We start from the raw sequence: 9364 nt of genomic DNA on the forward strand, positions 1-9364 counted from the left end.
AAAAAAAAAAGCAGCAGTCATAAATTTAAGAACCAAAGGAAGAGCAGCTGTGAAGGAGTATAATCGTGGCTATGCCTCTCTTCTCCTCTTAATTAGAACTTCACTTATAAATTTAAAGATGGAAAAGGACTGTCAGACTAGAAGTAGCCCTGGTTAATATAGGGATGTTCCTTTATAACTGCCTGGGTTTTAATGTTTTGTACAGTCTAGTTTTATATATTCCAAGCAGCTGGGCTCTTGCTACCTCCCTTGAGAGATTATACCCATGTAATAGATTCAACCTCCATTTAATAGATTCACTGTCATGAATTGGTCTCTGATGTACTCTGCCAAAATTTCCCCCTATCTTATTGCCCTCGCTTTCGTTATAATTAGATGCCTTTGTACTCCCGCAAGCAATTTCTCTCCACTCATCTACATCTCCGGAGATGTCTATTTTTCTCTCTTTGTAACCTGCCAGGCTGTTGAGGTTTGAGGCTCAGCTTCCAAGCCACTTCCTACAGCTGCATGCTCACCTTGGTGGTTCGGCTTAGCCCTCTGCCCCCCCGGCGAGCTGGCACGCGGCAAGCGGCGCCCTGCGACGCGCTGACTGCAGCCTCATCCCAGCTTTCCGGACGAGCGCCGGCGTTTTTCCTTGCACCTCGGCTTTCAACAGCGGGTTGACAGTTGCAGCCTGGCAACGTTTTCTGTGATGCACTGCTTTCCCTTTCTTTGGTTTCAGTTTATGTCATCACCTTGGGCCGGGATATCTGCTTGCTTTCTCGTGTCTGAGCTGCAGTGTCCGTGGCGCGTGCATCCTGCGCGGAAATCAGCTTAAATTCCTGTGACCTTGTTGCCAGCGATACCATCTTAATGAGACCTCAGTACAGCTTCGTGAGCCCAGTTTTCAAAAAAACTGCAGCTACTTGGTTTGAAAAGTGAAGAAATCCGCAATTCTGCAAGCGAACGTGCGCAACGCCGGGTGCGCCGCAACAGTGCGACCTAGCCGCGACGCTCGGCCGCTTGCGTGCCTTGGGTGCTGCTAGCTAGCTGGCAATTTTTCTTAGCCTCGTTTTCTCCCAAGTGGCTGACGGAACTAATAATRCCTCCCCACGGCAGCCTCGGGAGTTTGCGAATCCTTCGGGTGTTTGGCCTACAGGAGCATTGCAGTTTACACCAATTCACTCACAGCAAATTTGTTTTTTCCCCCCCCGACAAGCAAGTTATTGACTTAAAAACAGCACGCATTTCCTTTCCACCCTCTTCCCGCAAATGTAGTGCAGAAAGCAAACAAAACACCCCAAAACGGGGGTGTCGCCACATGGCATCGGCCAAGGAAGGCGGCTGCGAGGGGCTGTGTGCTGCTTGCGGGGGGATGCGGCGTGCTCGCAGGCGGGCGCGGGAGGCCGCTGTGCTGCTTTTGCTTTATTTTCACGCCTGYCCCCCCCCCTTTTATTTTTTTCTGTGCCAGAACGGGCTGCTTTGCCCTGACGCCGCCGGGCCTGCAGCCTCACGGGGCCGGGGGGCCGCTGCGGGGATGGAGGGGTGGAGGGAGGGTTGCGGGCTCTCCGTGCCCGGCGCTGAGACCCTCCACCCTCGGTGCCGTCCCCGGGCCGAGGCCGGTCGTGGGGCCCGCGGGAGGCCGCGCAGGCCGCGGGAGGCTCCGGGAGGCCGCGCAGGCCGCGCCGGTTGCCATGGCGACGCGTTGCGCGGTGCGGGCCTGGCCGCGGCCTGTGCGCGCGCGGCTCCGGCTCCCGCCTCCCCTCTGCCGAGGGTCCCTCCGGCGGCCCGGGGCAGCGCGCACGCCCTCCTTCGCCGCCCGAACGCGGGCCCTCGCGCTCTGCGCCATGGGGGTCCATGGCTGTCGGGACACCGAGCACAGGAATACCAGGGCGCCGGGGCCCCGCGCGGGCCGCTCCGACGCGCCTCACCCGCCCGGCGCGGAGCGAGGCGGCGCCTTCCGCGCTGCCCAGCTCCGCGTCCCGAGAGGCGAATCGAGCCGCCTCCCTCACGGGCTCGGCTAAAGCTTCGTGCTCGCTGCGGCGCCCAGTCCTCGACGGCGACCTGCAGGGACGCGGCCTCGAGCCGGGGASCTCTGCGCCCGCGGCAGAAACGGCCGGTTGTTGGCCGCGTCCGCACCGCGCGCTAGGACATGGCCCACCAGCACCTCACTGCTGCTCTGCTCGGGACCCGCTCTGAGCCCGGAGCGGGGAAGAGCTGGGGTAGCCCCTGGCAGGCTTGACGCTTGCTCTTTGCCACTTTCCAGGTGGTGGCGTTTCCCCCAGGAAAGCAGAGGTGATTCTGGAGTAGGAACAGGATCTACTGGGCTTTATGGCAAGCGGTGAGGTGGCCGAGATATTCCCTTTTCAAGGGCAAAGCTTTGTGTTTCAGAGCTGAGGCCAGAAATACTCCAGTGCCTTATCTCTGCAGTGACACTGAGGCTGTGTCACAAGGTGTCTAGGAGTTTGTTAACTTAAACACATAATCCTTATTAAAGAGATGTGCTGCAATGGGATATAAACTGTTCCATTAAGTGAAGCAAATACCCTTTTGGATAGGAAGGGATTTGCTCGTCTTGCTCTGCTGAGGGACCTGACTGGCCGGTCAGCTCTGTTTTATTGCGGAGGGGAGAYGGGCTCGTCTGGCTCACGGCAGCGTGCAGAATTCAATGGCCTGTGCTTTCATCAGCAAACTGGACAGGTGTCCCGCATCTGAGGATGCTCTCATACGCTCTRCGATTAAATCTTTGGGTCAGGGCTTAGCCTTAATGCTGTCTTCTCTGCTTAGCTGGTGCGTCTCTGCTAAGCTTTTTTAATTGAATGATAGTCAAGATCCACACCACCAGCCCTCTGCTTAAACATCAAGGGAGTAGGCAATCTGTCATTTTAAGAAATCAATGCATCTTCTCAAGGCAGCCGGAGCTTACCATTTCATTTCACAGCTGCCAAGAGATTAGCTATACAGTTGTCAGGTATGATTCTGTAACAGACGTGGAAGATAACGTAYGAGTGAAGGGAAGCTGATATCCTTGCCTGGGGAAGGGTCAGGGGAGAGCTGTATTCAGTAATATGCACGCCAAGTTTCTGCAGGGGATGAATGTGCTGTGAYGCTCGTGTCAAAGATCCCAATCCTGGGATTCGGGCTGTGTGTGCTGGGAGTCAGACCTGGCCTTTCCTCCCAGGCTTGGTGGTCTGAGGACTTCAGGACCTAAGAAGAGCTGCATGGGGGGGTCCATCTAACCTTGCCCCCTGTTCCAGCTGTGGCCTGCACCAGATGCCCTGGGAAGAGCATAAAATGAGGCTGGCAGTTTGCAGTCATTTCCTTTGGCACCCTCCCRTCCCAYAGTGATTTCTGAACATGTGATGGTATCTTTGWATTTAACAGCTCTTGATGCATAGCATGTTTGTCTTTGAGCTGGAGAGGGCTGGGCTAGCTGGGGTGTTGCCGTGCCCTGGAACGGAGCTGGGAAAGACGAAGGTGTCAGGTGAAAGTATTGCACATCTGAGCTGAACCCAGTGGCTGACCTTTTTCCTGGCAAGCGTGAAGTCCTGGGCTTGTTAGGTTTCCCTCTTCGTTTTGGTGGGATGGGGATGTCACCTGCACCTGTCTACGAGCACAGCACAGTGCAWATCTGAAATCTGCTGGAGTTGTGCAGACTTCTGTGCCAAGGTAAAAATCACAAATACTAAACTTCACCCAGATTTAATATGGAAAAATGGAACCCCTTCAGCTAACCCTATCCTAAATAGATGGCCAAACTTCTGCCTGGCTTTTMGGAATATAAGCATAAACCTACCTCTGGTTTGCAGCTGTGATTTTACTGTTTTCAGTAGCCTTGCATCAGACACCAATTTAACTATAGGATTTTACAGTACTCTGCAAATGTCTTTGAATTAATACAAATACAAATGTGTTCAAAGTAATCAAATACTATGTATTCCCCCCACCAGCTAAGATACCTCTGTAGAGAGGCTGGCAGCTGCTGTCTGCTGCATTTGTCATTCTGCCCTGTCGTCTTGCCCACAGCAGCAAAATAAAGAACTTGTTAGTCCTGTCTTTGTGATCAAGATATAAGCAGCCAATTGATTTTTCTCCTTCTTCTCATTAGTGAGCTCTGACACTTAATAAAACATATATTTCCACTCTCAGAGTAAGCAAAACACTCAGATAGTGCCTGTCAGAGAGACCTGGGAGTTAGGATTCATCTTTATGGAAAATCAATAGCTGAAACAGAAAAATTGGCAGAACCCAGATTAAAAGTCACTGGCAATTTCTGTCTTCATATTTCATGTCTACTGCATTTATGAAATAGTAATTTGCTGCATAGGGAGAATGATGGACTTCAYGATTTGTAAGTACATGGGTCGTCTTCTACTCTTCATATATGGGGTAACTAGGACTTCTCGGTGGATGTCAGGGAAGTGTCCTTCCTCTTGTCACACTTCCTCAGAAATAATTTTTAAGGGTGCTGGTGAGGAAACTGCTCTTCTGCGATGCACAAAGCCCCAGTTGGACCAGGGCAGGAAGGAGTTAATCGTGCATCCCAGAGACAGCAATTACCCCCAACTTGTTACARCTGCTGCTGGGATAGAGCCCTGCAACCCTGCGAAGGGGCAATGGGCTGTGCTGAAGTTTGGGGTGGTTGTTTAYCTACAGCAAATTTTTGCACCTAGTAAAGATTGTGAACAAAAAATCTCCCCTGGTCTGGACCAGTTGTGACTTGGGGCTCAGTTGTGGTATCTTCTTTGTGTGGGGCTGGTTGMTTGGGATTCCTTCAGGTAAGGGAAGCCTTGAACTATTCGCTTGTGTTTCCTGCAGTACTGAGCATTGGGTGGCTGRACAGGCTGAGTGGTTCTCTGGCACTGAAGGCCATCCTGGGGAAGACCGGCCCTCCTTTCTCCAGCAGTGATGTTGACCTGGGTGCTTGGGCACTTGTGCTGGGTGGAAGAGATGAGAGCTGGCCAAAACTGCAGGCAGCGGCAAAGGTTGGTTTACAGCTGATCCAGCTTTGGAAGATGAAGCAGGGTCATAGAAGCTGAATTATCTTGCTGGAAGCCCATCAAAAGTCTGTTCTGATATCCTCATGCTGGCTGCAGTTTGCAAGATAGATGTCATTGAGCATAAGTTCAAGGCAGGCTCTATCATGTCACCAGATCCCAAGAAATGGCTGTAAAAGTCTCAGAAGGCTTTGGGCTTGCTTAGGTGTAAGCCAAAGAGCGAAGTCTGGAAGTGGGAAACAGCCTGTGCGCTGCAGAGCGTGCGGGCACGCAGTGTCCTTGCAGRTCTGCGTCTCCTTGTCCCTGGTGGAAGGTGCCTGCTCTTTCCAAAGCACGAGGCACAAAAGCAGCTCTGAGGTTTGAGCATTCATCCCGCTGGGAAYGAGATGACCAGGACGCTAATACCACTGGGCAGCGCTGGAGCCTGCTTTGCGTAATTTATCGCCGGCTGGACTTGCTTGTTCTCTCTTCCATCTCCCGAGGCTGGCACGTTAATCTGCAGCGCCAACGTGCTGTATAAATCTGCCCAAAGCGTTCATTCCCACGGAGGCCTCCAAGCGACGGCAGAGAACTGCAAAGCCCCCAGGTCACCAGCCGTGCAGCAAGAGGGGGAGGGTGTATTTATGTGCTGTTCATTGAAGGTCCTGGCAATTTTTGGAACATTTGTCTGTTCCTTCTGAGGGCCCTCATCCATATCAGGGCATTTCGGTGTTACAAGAAGGACCTGAAGCCCCCAGTAACATAACCACTGCTTGAGTTAGAAGAGCATAGAGCTGAACTGGGCTTTCAGCTTGGTGCCTCTCTGATTTCTGGAAGGCTTCTGGGGCCCCAGAGCTGTGGCTGCCACRTGCAGTTGGGGTGCCTGGGGCAGGCGGGGGGCCGTGGGGCTGTGGCATGTGGGGCCTCAGGCCCCGTGGCCAGGCTGGGGAGGAGAAGTTGTGCCTGTGTTGCAGGCTGCTCCTGGGGGAAGCGCAGGTCTTGGCAGCGCTAAGTGGGGTTGGAGGCGGGTGGGTTCTGGAGAACAAGATTCCCTTGCAAAACCTTTTTTTTTTTAAAAAAAAAAAAAAAAAAAGTTAAACAAGCTTTTCATCCAAGAACTTTAAAGATCTCATCTCTGGCAGAGGAAATAAGGTCTTAATTTCCTCCCTTGCTGCTTGCCTCCCAGTGTGTCTCTTCACAAGTGCTCAATCCCCAGAGGAGAGCAGGCCATTAATTCTGCCAGGGAACGAACTGGAGACGAGAAGCATCTTTTGTTCACRGGGCTGAGATCGACCTGCCACGGGCTCGTGTGAAGTCAGTGCCTGTGAGAGCTGCAGCTGAGGGTGCTGGGCAGCGGCTGGCAGAGCATCGCTCGGGCACCCCCACCCCTTCGCAGACCTCCCTCTGCGCCTGACAGCATGCAAAAAACACGTTTATTTTTCTTGCTTGSCCGTGTTTCCCTTCTGAAGCCTTGCTTTGAACCAGAAAGCGCTTTGAGTGATGTTTCTCTCCCCTCTCCATCCCTGCTGGTGGCCCTGGGGCCGCTTTGCGGGCTGGATGCCGGGTGGCCATGGCCATCCCCGCTGCTTTAGGGCTGCACTGCTCCAGGCGAGATGCTGGTGGCTGGAGGAAGGGCAGTGGGTCTGGGGGGTGTTTAACGAGCTTGATGCCGCATCCTCGGTGCCACCGGCGCGCTGCCCCGTCTCCCTCGCGGTGGGGCGCGTGGCCCCCGCCCGCGAGCGTGCACGGGCTCGTGCCCGCGCGTTTCCCCGTCGCCTGCTCCAGCACAAAGAGCCTGGGCTGAGTCATCTCCCGGCTAAATGGGAGCGCGTGGGCTTGCCGCAGCTTTCGCCTGTTCATCCTCTGCCTTCCTGGAGCGTGGCGCTGGGTAAAATAGAGTTATTCATCAACGTGGAGAGGAGTGGAGATGAGTGTCCTGTACATGAAACGGGCCTTGCTCTCCTCCTACCTGCTGGATCAGCTCGTGCCTGGGGCCAGCGTGATGCAGCGAGGACGGCTTCAGCGGTTGCTGCTTGGGGAGCTCGAGGGAGAGAAAAGCTTAACGAAATACAGCCGTGCGCTTTGCGCGGAATGACTTAGTGCTCTAGCTGCAAAAAGCAACGTCGGAGCCTCTGCGAAGAGGGGGCTCTTGAAAACACTTGCGCTGGTCCAGGGCCGGGGGGAGCGAAGCCAGCGGCAGCGTCTCACCGCTGCTCCCCGGTGCCGAATCCCGCCGCGGGGGGAGGCTGGCGCCTGCGGCGCCGGCCCCGGGGACGATGCCTCGGCCCACGTCCTGGGCAGCTCCCGCGGGGTTTGCTGCCGGCACCGGTCCCGCCAGCGCCCTGCTGGGCTCTGCCCGCCTGGGCTGTCCCCGGCGCCCGTGTCCTCTCACGGTCCCCAAGCGGCACGCGGTGGGCAAGGCGGCTGCTGGCGGCCCCGCTCCCGAAGCCGAGGGGGAAGCCGGGGTGTTTTTGTCAGCTATCAAGTCGTTGAAGTGYCGCTGTGCAGTTTAGCAGCCCTCTTTGTGCACGGAACTGGAGGTCTCCAGAGAGCAAACCCGGGRTGAAACGTTTCTCCCGGCGACTGGCTGACACCAGACTCGCTCTGCTAATGATCTTAAAAGCTTCGCAGTTCTCCACGCGCTCTGCGGTCACCTGCGCTTACCGGCTTCTTGCAGGCGAGCAACCCCGCAGCGTGGCAGCACGCGGGGGAGCTGGCCCGCGCTCCCGTCCCCGGCGCCGCCGGCTTCGTCTCGGCYGCGTCTGCAGGGAGCCGCCGGCAGTGGCCCGCGTTTGGGGAGGGCGAGCGGGATGCRTCCCTGAGCCGCGGTGTTACGCAGCATCGCTGCAAGCAAAGGCCAGAGCTACGTCCGTGGCAAAGCCTTCGCTGACCKGTCCCTGGCGGGATGCGAGAAACCTGCAGCCAGGCCGGGCAGCGCAGCCCTTTCGAGCGACCATTCCCGGGAAAAAAAACAGCACCAAGCGCGAGCGCCCGCGAAGGCGGTGGGGAGCCGGGCGGCAGCGAGGACGGGATGGGTTCACCGAGCTCAGCTCTTCCCTCCACTTCTGCCCCCAAAAATGCTGAATGGAGGCGAGGGAAAGGCACGGTTCGCGTTTGGAGCCTGAGTTATGGCTCCAAGCAATAGTCTCTCAGGCATATTTATTTCCGTGGCATTTCTGGGGAGAAGTGAGGCAAGACGTTACCCCCAAGGACTGTTTGGAGCGGAGCCTGAGGAACCCTGAAACTGCCTGATCAGACAGAAGAGACGCCCTCGGGTGGGCTTTGAGAYGAAGCTGGGCTTTGGGTGCAAGAGCACCGAGCCCTGCAAGTTATTCTCCAGAGATTACTGCTGTTTTGAGCTAAAATCTGCCAAAAACAATGCTTCAGAAGCAAAYGTTTGTGCCAAAACGATGGAGGTGAGAATAAGGCTCCGTCCTGGGCGCGGGTGGTCTGCAGGGCGCCCCGGGCTGGGGGCTGGCCGCTGCGCCCTGCGTCCTCGCGGGGCTGGGAAGCCGCCTGCAGGGACGACTCGAGCAGCCGCGTCTGCCCGTGTGCAGGCGGCAGGATCAGCGAGCACGGGAGCTGCCGGCAGAGCTGGAAATAAAAAGTTGCCGACTCCCTGTGCGCAAACGTACGTCTTAATTTGCAAACGCGGGTTGGTAACCGAGGCGCAGGCGGTGAGAACGCGGCAGCGGGCGGCTCTCGGGGCGCCTGGCGCGCGGCAGAACGAGGGGCAGGGCCGGGCGCGCGGGCAGGAGGGTGCGATCGCCCTCTGCAAATATTTGGCAGAATGCGGGGCGATGGTGAGGACGGGCCGTGCCCGAGGGCGAGAGCAGGGCGAGGACGAGAGCGGGGTGGGGATGGCTCAGGCTCTCCCTGCTGCTCCGGCGCCCGCTGGCCTCGACCCCGGCCCCTTCCCTGCTGCGGCGAGAGGTGCGGTGGAGCGGGCGGCCGCCACACCAGGGGCTCGGGACGCCCCTCGCCCGGCAGCCGCGGGCACCGCACGTGGATGGTGCCCTCGGCCCCGGGGTAGGCAGGGGAGCACCGGCCCCTTGCACGGAGGCGCCGCGGGGCCGGATGGATCCGTTCGAGGTCCCTGTCGGGAGCAATTAGGGAGCACAAAGGAGACGGGCGCCGTGGGGGGAGCGGGCGGGAGGACTCGCCGCCCGGGAGGACTCGCCGCCCGGCACGTCCGAGCCGGGGCCGTTACGCAAGGGCTGGCGCGCGGCGGCTGAGCCGCGTTGCCGCGGGCCCGCAGCGCCGGAGCCGGCCCCGGCTGCGGCTCTGCACCCCCCGGGGAGCCCGGTGCTGGGCTGCCGCCTCTCCCGGCTCGCCCGACCCGCGGCAGGGTGGGAGAAAACGCTCGTGACGTGAAGGCGGCTTCGCCAGCCGCCGCCGCCACCGCTGCC

Source organism: Rhea americana, unplaced genomic scaffold, assembly GCF_003343005.1.
Source record: "Rhea americana isolate MKP2758 unplaced genomic scaffold, rheAme1 scaffold_4, whole genome shotgun sequence".
Classification (NCBI taxonomy): Eukaryota; Metazoa; Chordata; class Aves; order Rheiformes; family Rheidae; genus Rhea; species Rhea americana.